Genomic DNA, 7639 nt, shown 5'->3' on the forward strand with positions numbered 1-7639 from the left:
GTGGTGGGGCAGGAAGCGCCAGTCCATGTTGGACCAGGCCTTGATGCAAGGGCACGACATATAAAAATTGCTAGCAGAACAGATTTATGCTATGTTCCCTACTATGGTGTGTGAAGATCATCTTGCAGATCCGGACAGGGTCTACGTGTTCGATAATGACCTTGGAGTATTCGGAAGGAGGAACCCGCCTTGCAATGCCGAAGACAAAACTGTGTGCCGGACTCATCATCATTGAAGCCTGGTTCAGGGGCTACTGAGGGGGTCCTGGATTAGGGGTATCCGGACAGCCGGACTGTATACATCGATCGAACTATTGAAGCGTGAAGATACAAGACTCAAGACTTCGGCCCGTGTCCGGATGGGACTCTCCTTTGCGTGGAAGACAAGCTTGGCGATCCAGATATTATATTTCCTTCCTTGTAACCGACTCCATGTAAACCCTAGCTCTCTCCGGTGTCTATATAAATCGGAGAGGATGGTCCTTAGAAGGCCGATCACAATTACAATCATACCATCATAGGCTAGCTCTCGGAGTTTAGCCTCTACGATCTCGTGGTAGATCTACTCTTGTACTACTCATATCTTCAATATTAATCAAGCAGGAAGTAGGGTTTTACCTCCATCGAGAGGGCCCGAACCTGGGTAAACATTGTGTCCCTTGCTTCCTGTTACCATCAGCCTAAGACGCACAGATCGGGACCCCCTACCCGAGATCCGCCGGTTTTGACACCGACAAGGGTACCTCGCGAGGAGCCCGTGACGCAAGCCATGAGGATCGAGACCAGGCGGGCGCCAGGCGGGCCGGCCTGTGCAGTGTCCTTGTTTCCCCTTTGGTGCAAAGGGGGCAAGCACAGGCCAAGGCATTAGGCAAAGGTTACCGTTTCGGTGCAACAAGACCAAGACCAACAGAGCGGCAGGAAGGAGGTCACCGTGGATCCCAGGACAGCGTCATCGTCAGAGCCTTTGGCAGCCGAAGACCAACTTTAGTCAGGATAAGTGTACTAGATGTTCCCCTTCAAAATGGCCAATTGTTGGCGCCCTTCCCGCTCATTGTTTGGGAAGAGGCCCAGGGCCTCCCTCGATAAATAAGACTAGCCACCATAGAGTAGAGGTATCTAGAGAGAGGGTAGGCATCCAAGAGGCGACTGAACTCTCCCAAGCAGTTCATCACACCAGCTCAAGAACAGCCCCTCGCGAGGTTGTTCTTTCCTTGTACTAATCATCATCAGCCCCTGAGGCAATCCATCACACCACACACTGGAGTAGGGTATTACACCACAATGGTGGCCCGAACCAGTATAAATCTTGTGTCCCATGTGTGTTCTTCTTTCTAGCCTAGATCCTTTGCAAGACTTCGATATGTGAGCCGGTAGGGGAAAGATCTCCGCGCGCACCCCAGTGTTCGAACCTCAAGGGTTTGCCGGAACCCACAACCCGACATTTGGCGCACCAGGTAGGGGTGCACCGGAATCTTCTGGTCGCGTGTGATCTTCCGTCGTATCCCTGGCTGACGCTCGTCGGGCTTGCGCCGAGCGTCGGGCTGCTCTCGCCACCCACGTCGCCCAGACGGCGCCCGTCGGCGGATGCCCCCGTCGTTCCCCATCGCCTGCCACCAATGCCGCCACCGGCCCGGTGGGGAACGAGCAGCAGGCCTCGTCCCTGCATCCTTTGGTGCGGTGGGAAGGCCGCACCACCACCCCGTCGCTGACTCCAGCCGATTTGTCGTCCCACGCTCGTCGCGTCCCTGCGGACGCGCATGCCGTGCTGCTCCTAGTGCGAGAGCTCCTGCACTACCGTCCCATCGACGACCTCTACGAGGACTGGCTCGCCCGCATCACCGAGCTCGTCAGTGCTGCAGGGGGCTCTCCTATGCCCTCTCTCTTGCTGCCTCGCCCTCCATCCTACGCAGGAGGCGTGGATCAGGAGGTGCCTCCGCCACCTCCTCCTCAAGAAGGCGCCTTGGCTCCACGGTGCGCGGCCCTGGGACAAGACCCACCACGTCTAGTGCCTGCGCGACAAGAAAAGAGCTGCCAAGAGATCCCTCGCCCTCAAGAAGCTGCCCGTGTGCTCCCCGCACCGGCACGTCATGACTGCGCTCCTGCTCCAGCGTGCCAAGACCCCGCGCTGCTCCTGGCGACAGCGCGCGGAGACCTCCAAGATCAAGCCCTTCGTCACCAAAGGCCTCCTGTGGCCACTGCAGGCTGTCGTGCCTTCACCGCTGAGCTGCGCAGCGTGGCTTGGTCGGGCAAGTTCAAGCCAGATCTGCCCCCACGCTATGACGACACTGTGGACCCCGCGGAGTTCCTCTAGCTCTACGAGTTGGGCATCAAGGCGGCCAACGGGGATGAAAAGGTCATGGCGAATTGGTTCCCCATGGCGCTCAAGGACAATGCCTGCACATGGCTCCTCAACCTGGCTCCCGGCACGATTTCCTCCTGGGACGAGATGCGCACTCACTTCATCGCCAACTTCCAAGGCACTCATGACCGGCCCCCAGCCATGAGTGACCTGCGCCGCATCAAGCAACAGCCAGGAGAGACCCTGCAGAAGTACATCCAACGCTTCAACAACGCTCGCCTCAAGATCCCCAGGGTGACTGAGGAAGCCATCATCTCAGCCCTCTCTGACGGCGTGCGTGACATCAAGATGAAAGAGGAGCTAGCAATCCATGAGGGCCTGTGCACATCCCTGGAGCTGTTCAACTTGGCGACCAAGTGCGTGAGGGCTAAGGAAGGGCGCCTTTCCCTCCTCGAGCTTTCGGCTGCCGATCCAGAAGAGAAGAAGCCCAAGGCCAAGGACGTGAAGCACAAGGGGGCTGCTGTGCTCGCAGTGGAGCCAGACACCAAGCGAGGCAGGGATCAGCCTGAGTCATCCAAGGGCAGCCGGTACTGCGTGTACCACGACCTCCACACCCACAACACCAACGAATGCCAAGAGCTCAGGGCTATGCGAGATGGGCGTATCGGCCGACGCCCCGAGCGCAACGACCGGTGCTATGGCCGAGGAGGAGGAAGAGGTGGAGGACGATGGGAAGACCGTGGCCCTCGCCAAGGGTGGCGTGACCGACCTCGCAAGGACTGCTGGCAGGACCAGCCTCGCGAGGGAGGTTGGAGGGGTCAGCCTCGTGAGGATCGCCCTCAAGGCAATGCAGGCCTCCCTCCTCTGCCACCACCGCCGAGGAGGAACGAAGACCATCATCAGGATGAGGGGGCTGGGGGCTTCCAGGAGCCGCGCGCAATCGCTTGCATCTTGGGCGGCGCTCAGGCCCCAGCCTCTCAGCGCATCTTCAAGCAGTTTGCTCGCGAGGAGAATGCAGTCCTCCCCAAGCTTGAGGCCACGCGCCCCCTCAGGTGGTCTGCGTGCGCTATCACGTTCAGCTCAGCGGATCAGCTCAAGTGCGCAGCAACGGCCGGAGTCCTCCCAATGCTTTGCTCCCTAGTCATCAGCAATGTGCAAGTCACCAGGACCCTCATCGATGCCGGAGCGGGACTCAATGTCCTGTCCGTCGAGACATTCAACAATCTCCAAGTGCCACATGATCAGCTTCAGCCGACCAAGCCTTTCTCAGGAGTCACCGATGGTTCCATTGTTCCGATAGGGCAAGTTCGCCTTCCTGTCACCTTTGGGCAGCGCAACAACTACCACACCGAGCTCATTGACTTTGACGTCGCCCATGTTCGCCTGCCATAAAATGCCATCCTCGGGTACCCAGCCCTGGCCAAGTTCATGGCAGTGACTCACCATGGCTACATTGTCCTCAAGATGCCAGGAAGCGGTGGAGTCATCACGGTACCTTGTGAGGAAAGGGATGCAGTGTGTTCTCTCGAGCGTGCCTTCCAGTCCACGGCAATCGAAGACCCAGATCACAGGAGCGGAAGACTCCCCAAGGCAGTCCCTAAGAAGAAGAAAGCATCACCTGGTCTGAACCATCAGGAGGCAGGCACATCCAGGGGCATCGCGCCAGGATCCGCGCCCGTCCAAGGGGCGACTCCCCCCGTCGCATAGGAAGGCATGCCCGGCACCCTCCTCGGGCAAGGCTCGGGGGCTCTCTCCTGGAGGGCCACCGACCTTGCCAAGGTCACGAGGGGGGCGCTCGGGCACCACTTGGAGGCGTGTTTCAAAGCACGTTTCCCTCAAGACGGTGTGAAGCAAGGAGGACCAAACCCACAGGAGTTCATCACGAGAAGCATTCAAGAGCTGCAGGAGTCAAGAATCATGCGCGGCAGCCGCTGCTTACCCGCTGTAGCTCCCCATCCAGGCGAAGATGGTGAGCTGCGCGTCTGCATCGACGTACCAGGGCTCAACCGAGCCGCATCTCAGGAGCGCCTCTGGCCTTCGTGCATGGGGTGTTGCGAGGGTCCACCCCACAGCTACGTTCGCATGCCCTTCGGCCTGCCGAATGCGGTCGCCGCTCATCAGCGCCTGCTAAAGAGCATTCTAGAGGCTCAGGAGGTCAGGCATTGCGCAGTCCTGGCAGAGATGGAGATGGTCCTTGAAGAGCCGCCTGCGCCCCCGGAGCCTCCCGAGGCTCTGGGCCCTGGGGGCTCGTGAGGATCGGCTTCCGCATCACGCGTCGTCCGCTACTTCAGCATTCCTTCGTCTTCAATGGTATCAGGTGACATCTTTCAAAGTTCCATTTTTAGCTGGGAGCGCCCGCAGGGCTGCATCATTCCCAGCTCGCGTGGGTCCGTCCCTGCGGCATATATCCATTTTGCTCATGTTCTTTGCTTACCTTGTTGGGGGCGCCCCTCGGGCTGCATTATCCCCAAGCTGCTTGGGCCTGACCTAGTGGCATTTGCCTTTTCTGCATCTATCTAAATGGATTTGCTCCTCCACGCCTAACCCGATTCCTAAGGTTATCATCTGCTGCTTATCACGGACCTCTCCGCTCTCATGCAAAGTGCTTGCACGTTAAAAGGGGGGTACCTGAGCATCGCGACTCATGGGCTCTTACTGGCTCTCCAGCCCTCACCCCGTGGCCTTGACCCACGACATCGCGACCTGTCATACCAGCAGCGGCTGAGCTCGCTTGAGGGCCGGGACTTGAGGACGTAGAGCATTTGCATTCTAACCACCCTGCAGGAACACACCACTGATAAAGGTCCAGAGCCAGGCGCAACCCGCCTCGAGGTAGGGCCTCGTGAGTCCCGCGCTGGCGCACGGGTGCCTAGATACACCTCTCCTAGACCTACCGTGCCAGCCACGTGTCAGGGCAGGGCTGTACACGCCCGGGGGGCTCCTCCCAGAGGGGAGCCCCCTCCCACGCACCAGTGGAAGCACCATGCTCCGCGCTGGCTGACAACACTACCGAGGAGCGCTATGCCCGTACACATTGGGAAGCACTATGCTCTGCACTGGTGATAAACAACTGAGGGCGGCCCACGGCCGTATCAACCTCAGGGAGCCCAGAGCTCAGTGTCTGGCACCGTTGCAACGCCTCCCCTCGGGAGTGCCACGCGAGGGGGCTTGACACGGGGGCTGCACCCGGGCCATGCCCGAGCACACGCCACCCAGCCAGGTCCCTGGGACCTGGCCGTCGCGCCCCCCTCCCCGAGCGGAGCCAAGGTATGAAGACTCGTTTGCACGTCAAGGGGGACTCCTGAGCATCGCGACTCAGGAGCCTAATTGGTCACGTAGCCCCTCACTCCTTGGTCCCGTCCTGGTTTCCGGTCGGGGCTAACGGCGGCTGAGGTATGCGCGGGGCCGGGCCCTGCCGACGTAGAACGACAAATCCACTCCTATGCCTCCCTTCCCTACTTGCTTTTTGCGCGTCAAGGGGGGACTCCTGAGCATCGTGACTCAGGAGCCTAACTTGACACGTAGCCCCTCACTCCTTAGTCCCGTCCTGGTTTCCGGTCAGGGCTAACGGCGGCTGAGGTATGCGCGGGGTCGGCCCCTGCTGACATAGAACACAAGCAAATAGGAGGGAAAAAAATGCAAATTCCAGGGAATTCAAAAGCAAATATTACAAGCCATAGATTGTTTCACAATGCCAAACACAAGTTTAAATGCCTCCATGAGGCATGGTGCATGTTGAAGGAATTAAAACAGGACAGAAGCTGCGAAGGGATCACTTCCCAGGGGCGCCGCCGCCTATGGTGGAGTCACGCTGGCCGGCTCCACCTCCCGAGGCCGCAGTGCTGGCGGCATCGTGCCCGGGCAAGGTGCTGAAGGCGCGGAACCTCCCCAACAAAGCTTTGGCTCGGTATTTTACGGCCTCAGCAGCAGCAGCGGCAAGGTCGCTGCTCACAGACTCCAGCAGGCTGTCGAGGTCGACATTGGGGTCGCGAAGGTAGACGTGGCTGAGGACACGCGTCAGCACTGCAGAGGACAGGACAAGCGCCTCGGCCTCGGTCGTGGGGCCAAGGCCGTCAGCGACATCTTCAAGCGCGCGGACCAGGAAGGGAAGCAGCTCGGCGGGGCCGTCCTCTGCGCCAGCCAACGGTTTCTCTAAGCCGTTGTCATAAAGTGTCTTCCGCGCGGCACGAGCCTTCTCCTCTAGCTTCGCGAAGGCTACCCGATCCTCAGCCAGAACCTTTGCCTTGCCATCCAGCTCGATCCTCTCCGCCTTCAGCGCCTGCTCCAGCGTCTCCAACCTGCCATGACGCTCATCAAGCTTGACATCCCGGTCCCTGACGGCAGCTTCTCGAGTCTTCATCTCCTTCTCCTTCTCTTCGCGGCTACAGACCTCCTTGGCGAGCTTGTCACGCAGGCCTTGCAGCTCGTCCTCCAGCGTCTTGCAGCGCCCCCGGGCATCAGCAGCGTCACCCAAAGCGGCCTCGCGAGCGGCCTTGGCTTGGGAGGTAGCCAACTTCTCCTCATCGAAGGTCGTCGCGGCCTGGCTCAGCGCTGCTCGGACGGAGGCGTCAGAGCAGACCCAGCCAGAGACCAACTCCAGGCACCCGGCCACCAGGTGGGGGTCGGCGCCCTGGAGATATTCTCGCAACCGGCCCAGCTTAGCAGCGGCATGATCCAAGACGGTGGGAAGGAGTCGGAGAAGCGGCAGTCGGTGGAGTAGGAGGGGAAGAAGGCAGCGTGATCACAGCATCCGGCATTGGGGCCTTCTGAGCCTCAGCCACCCCGGTGACGGCATCAAGCATAGGCACCTACAGAGTCAGCGGGGCCACGGGGGCTGATCTCGCCGGAGCGTCCCTGCCGACCTCGCGAGGATGATCGGGCAGGAGAGGCGCGAGCCTCGCTACCTCCTTTCTCCGCGGGTGAAGGCGCTGCCCCGATAGAAGAACTCGCCCCAAGCGGGATCGCTGAGGACCCTTTCAGCCTTTCTGCTACAGGCACCGGCCTGGCAAAAAGAATGCAGATATTAAGCCTTGGTGACAGAAACGAAGCAAAACACGAATCGAGCACCTACTGGACATCGTCCGAGGACTCAAGCATCCTCCGGCCAAACTTGAAGCCCGAGAGCCTACAGCTGGGGTCGGCCTTGGGAGGCCCGGAAGCAGAGGACACGACAGGAGGGCCGGAGCTGGCCTTAGGCCGCCCCGGGACCAGAGCAGACCCTGGGGGAACCAGCCCCGACCTGCCCTTCCTCGGGATCAAGGGAGAGTTCTCCCCGCTTCGCCTGGCGCCAGCCTCGTCGTCGTCTGGCATGGAGCGGAGGGCACGGGACCTGTGCCGAGGG

Source organism: Triticum dicoccoides, chromosome 2B (genome assembly GCF_002162155.2).
Source record: "Triticum dicoccoides isolate Atlit2015 ecotype Zavitan chromosome 2B, WEW_v2.0, whole genome shotgun sequence".
Lineage (NCBI taxonomy): Eukaryota > Viridiplantae > Streptophyta > Magnoliopsida > Poales > Poaceae > Triticum > Triticum dicoccoides.